The following is a 14,120-nucleotide window of genomic DNA, read 5'->3' as shown; positions in this document are numbered from 1 at the left end:
TTTTTTTTTTCCTTACACAAACCAAATGAAATTGGACAACCCCTTTAACTGCATGCTATGAACTTGGGCATCATGTGAGTCTCAGACCATGTGCTGCCTGGATTTCGCCACCAGACCGTAGGGCTATGGGCTGGACTCTGGGCATTATACAGCTCTGTCCTTCAGGGACTCCTTATATCACAGTCTCATCCACAGCAGATCATGGTTGTGTGTTGCCTGTTAACATGCAAAAATCATCAATCCTTCCCAGCATTTGGGAATGAATCGGGAAGGAGTGTTCTGCCTGAAGCACATTTTTATTTTGGTTTTTGTACTTCTAAATAAGCCTAATTGACCGGACCAAGTGAGGTGACACCTACACTGGTGTCTGCCTTTCTTTTCCTGGTTACACAGTTCTGATCAAGCTACTTTCACACGACTATGTGCCTGCTGAACTGTAGCATGGTGGGCACATGTCGGCGCCCGGGAGAGGAGGAGGGGGTGAGCGCTGCCTGCCTCCCCCTCTCCATAGTGATGCATGGTGCCGTATTGCCGGGAGAAAGATGGGACTTGTCCTATCTTTCTCCCGGCCATAGAAGGTGCAGCCCCAAACGCGCCCATTGGCGTCTACGGCCGTATATACGGACCCCATACAACTGTGAATGTAGCCGAAGTGTGGTCTTTATTGAGCAAGTGCTGATCCTGGTATCTGTAGACAGCTGCTGGCCATCATGCCATGCATTCATCTACATGGGTTATAGGTCACCAATAGTCTTATCCTGGGGGGTACATCCTCCCACTGGTACCTGACATCCCTACTACCTCACAATGATGTCCCAGTGCTGAGCTGTAATAACAGCTGAGACCTGTGGATAGAAGATGGCAGCGTTGCTGTGGACTGTCTGATCTATTCTAGACCTGGTACTTGTCAGGACAAGGTGCAGAGTGGTGCACGGAGTAGGAGAGTCCCCCCGCTCTGCTCTGCACTTTGTTCTGGTGCAGGGGCCTGACCCCAGAGCAGTATGTGGGGTCATAGGAGTGTAGAACTGTGCGCAGGAGGGGGGTGAAATTTTAAACTGCTCTGAGGGGAGTTTCCATTATGTCCTGGGCTGGGGGCTTTCTTGTCCTCTAAATGGAGTATTTTGGGTGATGCTTCCAGGGCGCTGGTTACTAGTCCCCTTAGGAGATTGAAGGGAACTGCCACGTTCCTCACTGATCCTGAACAATGCCCTGCGGAAACAGATGATTGCCGGACCACTCCAGGTACATGTGGATCTTTATACTCCTCCAACGGAGCAGTTTACAACCAGGTGGTCTGCAAAGTCCTTGACCAGAGGCACCATTGGAACCGAGGCCTCGGTGCTGTTAGTTCGCAGGGGGCAGAGTTCATGTATTGGCCTCTATTGTCACCAGACGAGCTAATGAGTCCTTACAGAACTCCCTTACACTCTGAGTCTGTACTCCATGTACAACATCTAGTCATTGTGCTTCTCTATTACAATGGGTGTACCCCCTGGTATGTGACTTGTATCTGCTACAATGTTTCCTATCTGATGGGATTCTGTTGTTGGCATTTACAGTACAGTATTATGGGCAGCACTGTGGCTCAGTGGTTAGCATTACAGCCTTGCAGTGCTGGGGTCCTGGGTTCATGTCCCAGGGTCAACATCTGCAAACAGTTTGTATGTTCTCTCCATGTTTGTGTGGGTTTCCTCTGGGTCCGTTTTTTTCCACCCTCCAAAACATACTGGTAAGTGATTTTATATTTTGAGCTGATTTGGGAAGCTATGTGCAGCGCTGCATAATCTGTGTGCGCTGTATAAAGGAATTCTTTATTGGCAGGGATGGTGGACTAGCTTTGGACATACTAGAAGTATGTTTGTTTAAAAAAAAAAAAAAATACACCCAATTATTAACCCAGTGCAGTGTTGTTTGGATTTCTCTAGTACCCCCCTTTATTGGCAGTATGTTCTATGATTCCTGCTCCTGTACTGGGTGCTAGGCCTATTCTGTGACTGCTCCCTCTGAGTGGGTGACTGAAGTCTTGTATCATGCAGCTTCCAAATAAATGCCTGACTTTCATGATATAATATCACTGGAGGGGAAATTTGTGCTGCAAAGACCAATATCCCTAACTTTATGAAGTAATGAATGTGTTCACTGTACTATGAACTCATCCTCATCAGCCAATGATTGTGGAGTTTTTGCCCTCGGTGGTTTGCTGCTGTTCTGATTTCCACCACTAGATGTCACTAAAGTACCTAGAATATACCTGCGGCACAACTCCTCATGGGGGAACTGATGGAAATTGGGTAAAATGCACATCCTAGTTCTAGAAGTCGCATTTGTCAGGGGTGTTGTGCTGCAGCGTGAACAGACGGTCAATAAAGTGTTGTATACGGGGGTTTCCTGAAATGGAGATTAAATATTAGAGAACCATGTATGATCACTTGTAAATGTACCACTAGAACAGTTAGTTTAGTGTGTGAGTGTGTGTGTGTGTGTGTGTGTGTGTGTAAAACACATGACTATTATAATTAGTAGGGAGTGGACATGTCTTTGCTTTGAATAACTTACACTTATGGCCACAGGACATCACAAGTCCCTCACGTGGCTTTGCTGGGATTATGCTCTTCTCTTCCAGTGTCTTCCTCAGTTCTGTGACTGTTTTTGGGTTTCTTGGCCACAACTTTGTCACCAACGATTTTTCAGCGGTTTTCTATTGTTTTTAGCTTAGAATTTTGGGCTATGGCCATTCCATTTGTTTTCCTGTTTTTAAGGAACTGCTTTACCTGTTTCGCTGTATGACGGGCATGAAAAGTGCTAACTGATTCTGTAAAGAACCCAAGGAAGGAACCAAGTGTTGGTTCTGATACACATTTGCATTCATTATGCCCTGTAGCTGTATGAGGGGTCCAACAGAAAACATTCCCCAAACCAAGACACTTCCTCCACCACATTTCACTGACTACTTTACACACTTTGGGTTTAGTCTTTCCCCAGTTTGTCAACGAACATAATGGCCAACATTTATTAGTGTTTGCCAGTTTTTTTTTGTCTGACTTTGCACTAAAAACAATGTGCAAACTGCTCGCACATGTATTTGTGTCTGTGCCAGTATTGTGTCGTGGCTGCATTGTCCACAGCACCACCAAATTCTGCATATAAATGGTCTTTCCAGTGCAGAGTTGACGCGTGCGCCACTTTAATTTCCACGACTAGAATAAAACCTTTTGTTAGTAGTTTTTGTAGATCCAGTGAGTTATTCTGACCCCAATGTATTAGGAATCGGGAAGGACACTTTTTTTTTTTTTTTTTCCCCTGCTTTGGGACGATTGGCATTGACCATGCTGTGGGGTTTGGTTTTCTTCTGGGTCAACGCAATATAATGTACAGGTTGGACCTGATGGACTGATCTTTTTTTTTTTTTTTTTTTTTTTTTTTTTTTTTAAACTATGACTCAAAAGAGTTGTGTTGCACACTCCGTTAAAGGTGCACTGAAAAAAAAGTTGGTCCACACTTCTCGAACAATGCATGGGGGCGCCAGATTAGACCATACACCAGAATTCACCCTGCACATTAGTGACTGCACATAGATCAGGCTGCACTAATTGCTGATGGGGGTCACCGTTTGGGCGGTGGAAAACAAAAATTAAAACTTTTTGTGTTCACTGACAGGATTGGATCAGTGGAAGAAACTTAAAGCCCAGAAAAGAATGGATCAGTAATGTATTGGTGACAAATCGCTGAAACCAGGTAGAGAAAACCCATCTGTACTTGTCCATAAGCCAAAATGGGTTCAGTGAAAAATCAGTGATGTGATTAAAAAAAAAAAAAAAAAAAGAAACCCGCAAGAAAGGAACCGCATGTTACTGAAGAAGGTTCTGATACAAACTTACATTCACTCACTGTATGAGAGGTCCAACAGAAAACATTCCCCAAACCATGACACTTCCTCCACAACATTTCACTGACTACTTTACACATTTTGGGCTTAGTCTTTCCCCAGTCAAATCCCACAGAAAAAAAATTGGTCAGTAATGTGGAAGAGAAAACCCATCTGTACATGTCCATGAGCCAAAATGGGTTCAGTGAAAAATCAATGATGTTATAAGAACGCAATGTGATAAAAAATGCCCTAACGTGAAAGAACCCTAATGCTGCCAGTTACACAGGGTTAGTCAAAGAATTTAAAAAAATTAGAACCAGGTGCCAGATCAACACCAATATCTTGCAGGTATCAAAAAGTTCTCTAATTTCGATCGGTCTCTTTTACAATTATGTTATTTTATATTTTTATTCTGTGCTTTAGAATTAATCAATTTACGAATAAGCTTAAAGTCCTGCTAGGACGACACAATGACCTTGATATTTACGAAAATTGGGTGTGTTCTCTAATTTTGATCTCCTGTGTATATGTATAGAACTTGTATATGAGTCTAATTTTGTAACATCCTTCTAACATGGTCCGTGCTGGTAATGTATGGGGTGTCCTATGTCTTCAACGGGAGCTGTATACATCCTACGGCTTTGAGCTCCCCCTAGTGGTGCCTGGAGCTATCAGAAATACATAATATGACTCTGCACTGAATGAAAAGTTCGATATATTGAGATAAAACTTCACGTCTGTATAATACATCTTACATATCATTTAGAATATTTTAGTAACTTAACCATATGCAAAGCATCAGTCACGTTGCAGATACAGAAATACAGTAGTAGAGCGGCTGAACCACAATCCCCTATTAGCCCTCAAATGACACGAGTCCCATATTTAAGCTTGACCCCACTTGATACTTGTTCTGCCCCAGGGTGTGATGGGAATTATATTTAGCATGTTATGGCCTTGCCCTGTGTCTATAATATGTGTAATCTGCAGGATGGGATGCATTTGGGTGCGCTCCGAGCATGACCCCAATTACATAAGGCTGGTGCCACCACCGCGGCAGGAGCTGCACATTGTCCTCTTGTGTCTCCGCTCTACATATTGATGCCGGGGATCAGACTGTCAGCAGGCTCACAGCAGGACGCTTATCTCCCAGCACGACACAGAACTATGAATCCCATTATGTCTGCGCCGCAGCCTGAATCATCTGCTGTAACAATAGGAATGTTTCCAGAAGATTCAGTCAATGCATAATCTATATCTCCCAACTACAATGTACTGTCCTGGTCTCCTCATATGGAAAAGTGACACCTTATGGGGGCCCCAAAATGGCCCCTAGGGCCACTATCTTCCTTCCAAGACCGGTTCTTCTTTAATAGCTGGTGCCAGCTGTGGCATCCAAGCGCTTAGATGGGTTTAGAGATGAGTGGACCCAAAGCTCCCGTATAGGTTCAGGTGCGCCCCGTCTGACCTGGACATATATTTCCGGACTGGCGGACAAAACGCTGATTCGGCAAATTCACATCGCAGAATCCCCTAGTGGAGTGTCCATGGCTACATACCGCCACACGCCTACAAGGCGGTCTTAATTGGCAACTCTTACTTCCCGACCCCTGGTCAAGCCGTCACAGCCATGGCTGGTTGGTCAGCGGCAACAATTTACCAGATTCAATGCTGATCCGGCAATACGTCCGGGTCAGGTGGGAGACTCCCGAACCCATACAGAATCTTCAGCCCTACTCATCTCTACTTTTGAGCTACCCATGTCCCCCAATACCCGATTTATAGATGTTGAGTGGTGGCTGGGGGCCATACATCATACACCAGTTCATAAATCAGTTACAACCTGCCACCCACAGAAACTGGTCAATACCCAGAATCTGTATAATAGAGCCACAGACAGAAGAAGAAGAAGCTGTTGGGGGCAGATTTGGCATTTCTAAAGAAAAGTATTGTCTGGGGAAGACCCCATAATGCGCAGCTATTCCACCGAACACTACAGAAGTGAGACCTTTGCTCTCTGCTCTGTCGTAGTGTTAAAATGTATTGGCCTCATTTATAGTTTAAAGGGGAAGGTCACTAATATCAAACTTTATCAGTGGAAGTACAATACCTAAATAGGTTTCCCATATTGTACATACCCCATTAAAGGAAATCTACCATCAAGATCCGTCATGATAGATCAGAGACGGAAAAAAATAAATAAATCAACTTTTAAAATTATGCTAATGAGTCAGAAGGGCTTTGGAGGTGTTACCAGAGCCCCTACTGCAGATTCACAGGCTGTTATACTGTGCAGGAGCACTTCCCCCTCCCATTGTGTGCTGAAACTTCCTGCTGTAGTGAGAATGCATCAGGCAGAGAGAGGAGCGAAGTGCTGAAGGAGCAGAAGGGAGAATTACACTGTGTAACAGCCTGTGAAGCTAAAGCACAGCACGATATGTTAAAATGTTAAAAGCTGATTGGGTAGTTTGAGAAAAGAGTAACATAACACACACCTCCCGCTACAAACCCCAACTCCTCCTGTCTGACAGAACACAGATTACAATGATCAGATACTGGGACTGATGCCCAACCATGGTGGCTAGAAAGAAAATTCAACACAGTGCGTTTGTGTTTACACTATGTTCACGTTTCCATTGCATTTGCATCCCATTCGCATCACAATTTATAACATTGTGTTTTGTAAACATGGTGTAAACGCAATGTTAACTGAATATTAGCAGAATGTTCACACAATGTATGAACACAGCATCTAGATGAGTATAGATCACACACTGTCTTCCACTGATTGGGCAGTATGAGAAAAGATTAGCAAAACACAACTCCAGCTCAGGCCCCAGCTCCTCCTCTGACAGAACACAGATAACAATGGTCAGAGACTGGGACTGATGTCTCCGCAACAATGGGGGCCAGAAAGAAAATCCAAAGTGCCCCTGAATCTATGTAGAAATCCCTACACACGTGTGAGGTGGTGACAGGTCCTCTTTAAAGTAGCTGTAGCTGATATGGGAGTGGTTATGACAATGGGGGCGCGATCACATTAATGACTACCTGAAGCCTGCACATGACCCATTTACCAGGGTTAGTACAATCTGGGATACTCTGGCTCTTGAACTTATCCTGGTAAAGTTTGTTATTAGTGAACAAACCCTTTAAGACCTACCAGGATTATGTGGGTCAGCATCTCGATGAGAAAGCAAAAACGTGAAACTGTGGGAAGGGGTTAAACACTTATGAAGCAATTACGGGGATTGGGATTTTTCTGGAACAACATGTCTTTTCGTCTAAACGGAAGTTATTTTTACACAAACAACATTTCCAGTCTTCGCACACAACGTGAATAGCGCCACTTGTGATATCGCTACATCCGTGTTTGAGGACTGAGGCTGTTTGCTGCACGACATCTGGTGACGCGGGAGCCCCTCATTTACCCAAAGGGGGGGGGGGGGGGTCACAAACAAACACAAACACGCCGCCTCCTGTTTATCTGTCAAAATGTTTAGTCTTCTGAAACCCTGGAAAATTTCATTGCTCGCTGCTGTATACGCCCTTGTTGTGCCATGGATTATGCGAGACGGTGTCCTTTACGGAAAAACAAACCCAAATGAATGAGAGGGGATCATAGTTTAACCCCTTAACGACTTGGCCTTTTTTAGTTTTTTCACTTCCATTTTTCACACCCCACCTTCAAAAATCTATAACTTTTTTATTTTTCCACATTATTTTCTGCGTAACAAATTGCACTTCGTAGTGACGGTATTTAATATTCCATGGCGCGTACTGGGAAGCGGGAAAAAAATTCCAAATGCAGTGAAAATGGTGAAAAAACACATTTGCAACGTTTTCTTGTGGGCTTGGATTTTACAGCTTTCACTGTACGCCCCAAATGACAGGTCTACTTTATTATTTGGGTTGGTGTGATCACAGGGATACCACATTTGTACAGGTTTTATAATGTTTTCATACATTTAAAAAAATTCAAACCTTCTGTACAAAAATTTTTTTTTTGATTTTGCCATCTTCTTTCGCTAATAACTTTTTCATACTTTGGTGTACGGAGCTGTGGGTGGTGTCATTTTTTGCGACATTTGATGTCGTTTTCATTGCTATCATTGTTAGGACTGTGCGACCTTTTGATCACTTTTTATAAATTTTTTTATATTTTCCAAAATGGCAAAAAAATGTCATTTTTGGCTTTGGACGCTATTTTCCGTTAGCACATTGTAATGAATGGGTTAAAACGAGACAGCTTCGGGCCTTCGTGAGGCCCGATGCTGTCATGGCAACGGATCACCGCTCCCCGTGACGTCATCGGGGAGCGAAGATCCGCGCCAAGATGGCGGCGCCCATGCGGCGCCATCTTTTTGAAGCCTCCGGCAGGGTGTTACCGGTAAGCCTTTGCTGCAATATGCAGCCAAGACTTACCGGCTATGGAGAGGGCTCGGCCCGGAGAGGCCCGCGCGTCGGGAAGGGGTTAAGGGATAGGATCAAGGCTAGGAGCACTCTACCTGGGGACACTTTTGTTACTATAGAGTTGTACTAGGTTTTTGCTCCATTCACATTGCAGTGTACATATTATACCCATATTTATCAGAACCAATACCAGATAGGGGTCCCTCTAGGAATCTTATCCCATCTAATCCGCTAATCCTTACTTACAGCATTCCACTCTGTAGTCTCTGTCTGTAAGTTTACACAGCACTGCACTTTGAATTGATGTTTGCAGACATACCACAGCTGCATCTCCCTCCTCCCCTCTCACAGCATTCTCTCTCAGAATTACAGCGGGGGAGATATATACTAAAGCTGCAACCCCCTCCACCCCTCTTACAGCATTATCTCTCAGAATTACAGCGGGGGAAATATATACTAAAGCTGCAACCCTCTCCTCCCCTCTTACAGCATTATCTCTCAGAATTACAGCGGGGGAAATATATACTAAAGCTGCAACCCTCTCCTCCCCTCTTACAGCATTATCTCTCAGAATTACAACAGAAAAGAGACACTACATCTGCATTCCTCCCTTATCCTCTCACAGCATTTCCTCACAGAAGTACAACAAAGACAACATAGTACAGTTGCATCCTTCTCCTCCCCTCTCACAGCGTTCTCTCTCAGCATTACAACAGGGATGAGATAGCTCAGAAGCTTCCCCCTCCGCCCCTCTCACAGCATTCTCTCTGAGTATTACAACAGGGAAAATATAGTACTGCTGTTTCCCCCTCTGCCCCTCTCACAGCTTTCTCTCTCAGTACTACAACAGGGAAGAGATACTTCAACTGCATACCCCTCCTCTCCTCTCACAGCATTATCTCTCAGAATTACATCAAGAGATACTACAGCTGATTCTCCCTCCTCCCCTCTCAGATCATTATAACAGGTAAGAGATGCTACAGCCACATCCCCTCCTTCCTTCTCACAGTATTTTTTTGCACAATTGCATCATGGAAGAGATACTACATCAGCACCCCCTCCTCTCACAGTATTCTCTTTCAGAATTCCAAAATGGATGAGATACTTCAGCTGCATCCCCCTCTTCCCCTTTCACATCATTCAACCTAGGTTGGGGATGTACGATCTCTCCTTAGATGCTGTCTACAGTTGGGAATTTGTTCCTTCTGGAATAGATATACTGGTTTGGCTCTAATTTCACATCATGTCATTAGGCTTCCTCAAAGTCATGCTTGATGTTAAAGAGGGCTGCCTCACACTGTAGCTAAGAGGCAAGGTTTTCCTTATCCCATCCTGGGAAATGTATTTGCATATTCCCCAGCATTCTATCGTGGATAGGGAAGAGATACTAAAGCTTAATTCCCTTCCTGCCAAAATATTACTTTTTGCATAAAAATAATATGAAAGTAAGATATTTATAGACCAATTCTATATGGATTATATGGCCCCTGGTGTAGCAACAAGTTCTGTAAAGCTCTACAACATATGTGACCACTTATCTGGCCATCAGCCGAGCGCTCACATCCGGATTATGACCTCAACATTTCATCCAATATGTCAAACCAACAAGGAAAATATACATCTGCTGTGAAATAGAAAATCCTGTATTCTCATCACCAGGAACCTGAACAGAACGAGCTTCAGCGCCATAATTAAATTCTAATGGGAGGTGACAGCATCGCGCCTCAGAATCAATGGGTTGTACGTTTTCTGGATATTCTACACTGGAAAGACTTCCCATTATAAGATCATTTGGAGACCATTATTATCCCACTTACCTTGTACTTTAGAGTCATCAACATTTACATTGTACCAGTTGTTTGCACAGTCTCCGGATGAGGCCTTGTAGTTTACTTCCTAAAGTTAAAGGGGCATTGCAGAAATGATCACCATCTACTGGATCAGTCATAACTAGTAGATCGAGGGGAGTCTGAACATCCATCGTGAGAGTGGGGGTCCTGTATTCTGTGTTTCAATATCCACTGTGCACGTGTGTCGGATCCTCATTGGGGGTTCCAATGTATGGACTATCACCAAAATATCATGTCTAAACCTTGGGGAAGGAGGCCGCTTATGTTAGTTATGCTCAGCAGGATGGAAAGTCTTTGAATACGCTGACATTATAGGTTGGGAGCTTTCCTGCCATACACACTCAGCAGTGGCGTAACTAGGAGCTGATGGGCCCCAGTGCAAAGTCTGTGCCAGGCCCCCGACTATAATGTATGGTTTATAATAATAGTCTTCTCAAGTGGGAAAGTGACACCATAAGGGCTCCCTAAACCACTTGGGCCCGGGTGCGACCGCACTCTCTGCACCCCCTCAAGTTATGCCCCTGACACTCAGCGTATACACAAAACAATGTGAACCTAGCCTAAAATTCTGGCCTAAAATAGAGGTCCGCTCTAAATTGTGTATCCACAGCCAATCAATCCTCCTCCTTGTGTGTGCCGGCTGCCGGCAGAGAGGAACATTTACCGCCTGTTACCTGCTGCTTAGTTGGACTGTGTGCCATTAAAGAGACTGTGGGGGAGATTTATCATCAAGTTTCTGAGGTAAAACTGTTCTAGTTGCTCATGGAAACCAATCAGAGCTCAGCTTTGATTTTATAAACAGCTGAAGGAAAATGAAAGCTGAGCTCTGATTGGTTGTCATGGGCAACTAGAACAGTCCTGCTATCAGAGACTAATGATAAGTCTCCCCCTGTGAGTTTATGTTCAACTTTTCTGTCTTCAAGAGTGATCCCTGGCTGCTGCTAACACCATGGGCCTCCCCTTCACTATATGGCCGGTGATCAATCACTACGTGTACACAGGGCATCTCCCCGCTGGCCCTGATGGACGTGGACGGGGCCTGTTCTCTTGGACCAAAGCACCATGACATATTCCCGGCGCTAGGCCGCACTACAAACCAGCCACTCCGGTCCTAGGGAATCCAGCTGCCCCGAAACTGCGGTCAGGGCCTGGTGGGTGAACGTTGCACATCCAAAATAAATCCGCCATATATAGTGCTCATATCTCATCGGGATATTTCCACACTTTTCCGGGATTCTGGGTGGTGTGGGAAACTTGCTGTATGTTCCCATAGTTACACTATAGTATTCTGTATACAATTCCAGCCTTAATATGAAGTGGCCACTAGGGCAATCACCTGATTGGTGGACAACCAGGCACTTTCTCTACAGCGCCCTCTGCAGGAGATATGTAGCATTACACCTGACATTACAGATGCTTGTAGTAGATGGACATCATCTCTGTTTTGTGTCATAGAGAGGTCTCAAGCAGAACACAAGGTCTTATCCTGCAGTTGAGGCTTCTACTTGTCATCAGGTTCACTGATATTTCTTTCAAGGTCATTATATTTCCCTAAATAATCAGATAAACTGCGCATCCAAGTCCGACCATAATCATCTCTATGTCTCCTTGGAGTCTCGGGCGCAGACCTCGGAGGAGCCCACTACCGGGTAATTATCCGTCTTAGAAATCACAACACACGAGGCGTGGGGGGCTTTGGTTTACAAACCAGTAATGGAGGATGGGGGGAGGTCTGTGAATGCTGTGAAATTAGGAGCAGGTGCGGCCGACTCAGGACAGCTGCCCCCAATTTATTTACTTAAGGTCGGACTTAGATGTGATTTACAATGTAACTTGTAGGAAGCCGATGACTGATACATACTGGGTACATTTACATCTGTGTTTGGGGTTACTGTGTCCCTCACTGCTCATACAGGGTAGTGTAGTGTGATTAGACACCTATAGCTGTCACTTACCTTTTATTTAAAACAGAACTAATACAGAACTGCAATTTCCCTGCAAAGAAACATATTGATATAAAAAAATTCTGGCTACAACTCCCACCACAAGGGGGAGCTCAAAGGGAATCCTGACCATCAGCACTGAAGACAGTGTTAGGGATTATCCCTGTTTAATCGACATTTGTGTGTGGTGTTAGTAGCAGCAGGACTGTGAAAATTGGATTTACATTCCAGGGTTGCAGCTGGACTTAGCTCTCACACTGCAGTGCTCTTAGCTGTCTCTGTTGTTCTAGTCCACATTCTCTTTTATCCATTGAGTAAAAGCTGTAGCAGACTACTACAGTGGTCATTAAGCCAGGGAAGGGTCTGTGGGGCAGTACAACGCTGAGAGGATAGAGAACAGCAGTGTTAGGATGCACCTCAAATGCAATCAAGTCCTGCAATATATAAATGCGTTTTCAAAATTATTCTACTAACAGGTTCCCAAACTTTTGTCATCCAACATATTAAATTCTGGAGGGGTGTTGGGGTAGTGTCATAAAGAAACAGAGAACCAAACCTTATAGTGATATGTAATACTAGTACATACTGGCAAGTCAGAGCATGGGTTATAGATGGGAGAGAACAGGACTGTGCCATCTGCTGGGCAATGAAGGTACTGCAGAGTCTTATGGACAGCAGCAATCATACATGAGAATATAATTTGGGAAACTTGTCTAGAACCCTGAGACTGTATTATGTATTTTACAGATGCCTGAATGTGACACATGTATATGTTTATCCCTACATATCCTAAATACTAGCCAATAAATTGGCAGTCATAAGTCAATCGAGCTCTGCCAACACAACTACAGATTGCCGCCCCCTACAGTCAAGTAGGAGTGCCGCCCGAGGCAAACAGCTCATTTTGCCTAATGGATGGTACAGTCATGTTAAAAATTGTGATCACTTCAATTGCCACCCAACTTTCCTATAAGCAGATCTAAACCATGTCATTCTTTAAAGGGGGGTTTCTCTTTAACGATTAAAGATGAGACTACGTCGCTGTGGAATGACTATATACAAGCCAATCCCATAAATGAGATAGAAAGTTTAGTCTGGAATGAGATAAGGGGAAGCAGAGATGGGAATTCTGATATTCCCCACTTTATAGCACAGTAAAACATTTGCAGCAATTTATGGAGCACTTAGAAAGATTTTGCAAGCGAGATAATCACAGCAGACGCCGGGTGTAGTGTTACTGCCGCTCACTTTATGTCTTATCTGAGGTTTATGACTTCTGCGCCGTAAATTAAGGCAGATCTCCAGGTATTACTAGAAAACCAATGATGGAATATCACTTCCACCATAGCTAGGAAGAATACGGCTCCATGACTAGAAGATTGCTACATACCTGGGCAAAATGTCTTCCTATAGGAAGGAGCAGGAGTGAACCTAAACTTCCTGCCGCCTGAGGCAGGCTATACAATGGCACCACATCTAGTAGTAATATGTGAGGTAAGTGGGTTCTCAGTGCAATGTCTCACATCAATTCTGACATCGGATGTGAAGAGACAATATTTTTAAAGTTAACTGCTCCTTTGATCCTGCCTCCCTTCTTGCTGTAGATGGTGCTGCCTGAAGCAAGAGGCTCAACTCGCCTCACGACTGATCCATCCCTGAGAAGGAGTATAACTTATATTGAAGCTGAACTTTTCATCATGACCTAAATAATAGCCTAATACTATGAAGAGGGAGCATAACCATAAATAATAAGAAAGTCCTTATGTAACAGTCTGCAGAGGCTGCTGTGAGCTCCTGTCCTCTAGAAGTGATGGGAAAGGGACATCACTGGCCTTGGATGCTATATAAAGCGGGTCACTCACCGGTGTCCTGAGTGTGAGCACAGTGAACCCATGTTCAGGTTCAGTACACCTCCTAGTCCTGTGGGACCATCAACTGGTACCTCCATAAATTTCCCAGTTGTTTGTTTCTCCGGCTCCAGCCAGTCTTCTCCTAAACTCTGACTATGCCCCATTTTCTAGTGTCCATGTTGATTATTCCTGATCC

This window comes from Engystomops pustulosus, chromosome 1, assembly GCF_040894005.1.
Source record: "Engystomops pustulosus chromosome 1, aEngPut4.maternal, whole genome shotgun sequence".
NCBI classification, from domain to species: domain Eukaryota; kingdom Metazoa; phylum Chordata; class Amphibia; order Anura; family Leptodactylidae; genus Engystomops; species Engystomops pustulosus.
This window is presented reverse-complemented; position numbering follows the sequence as displayed.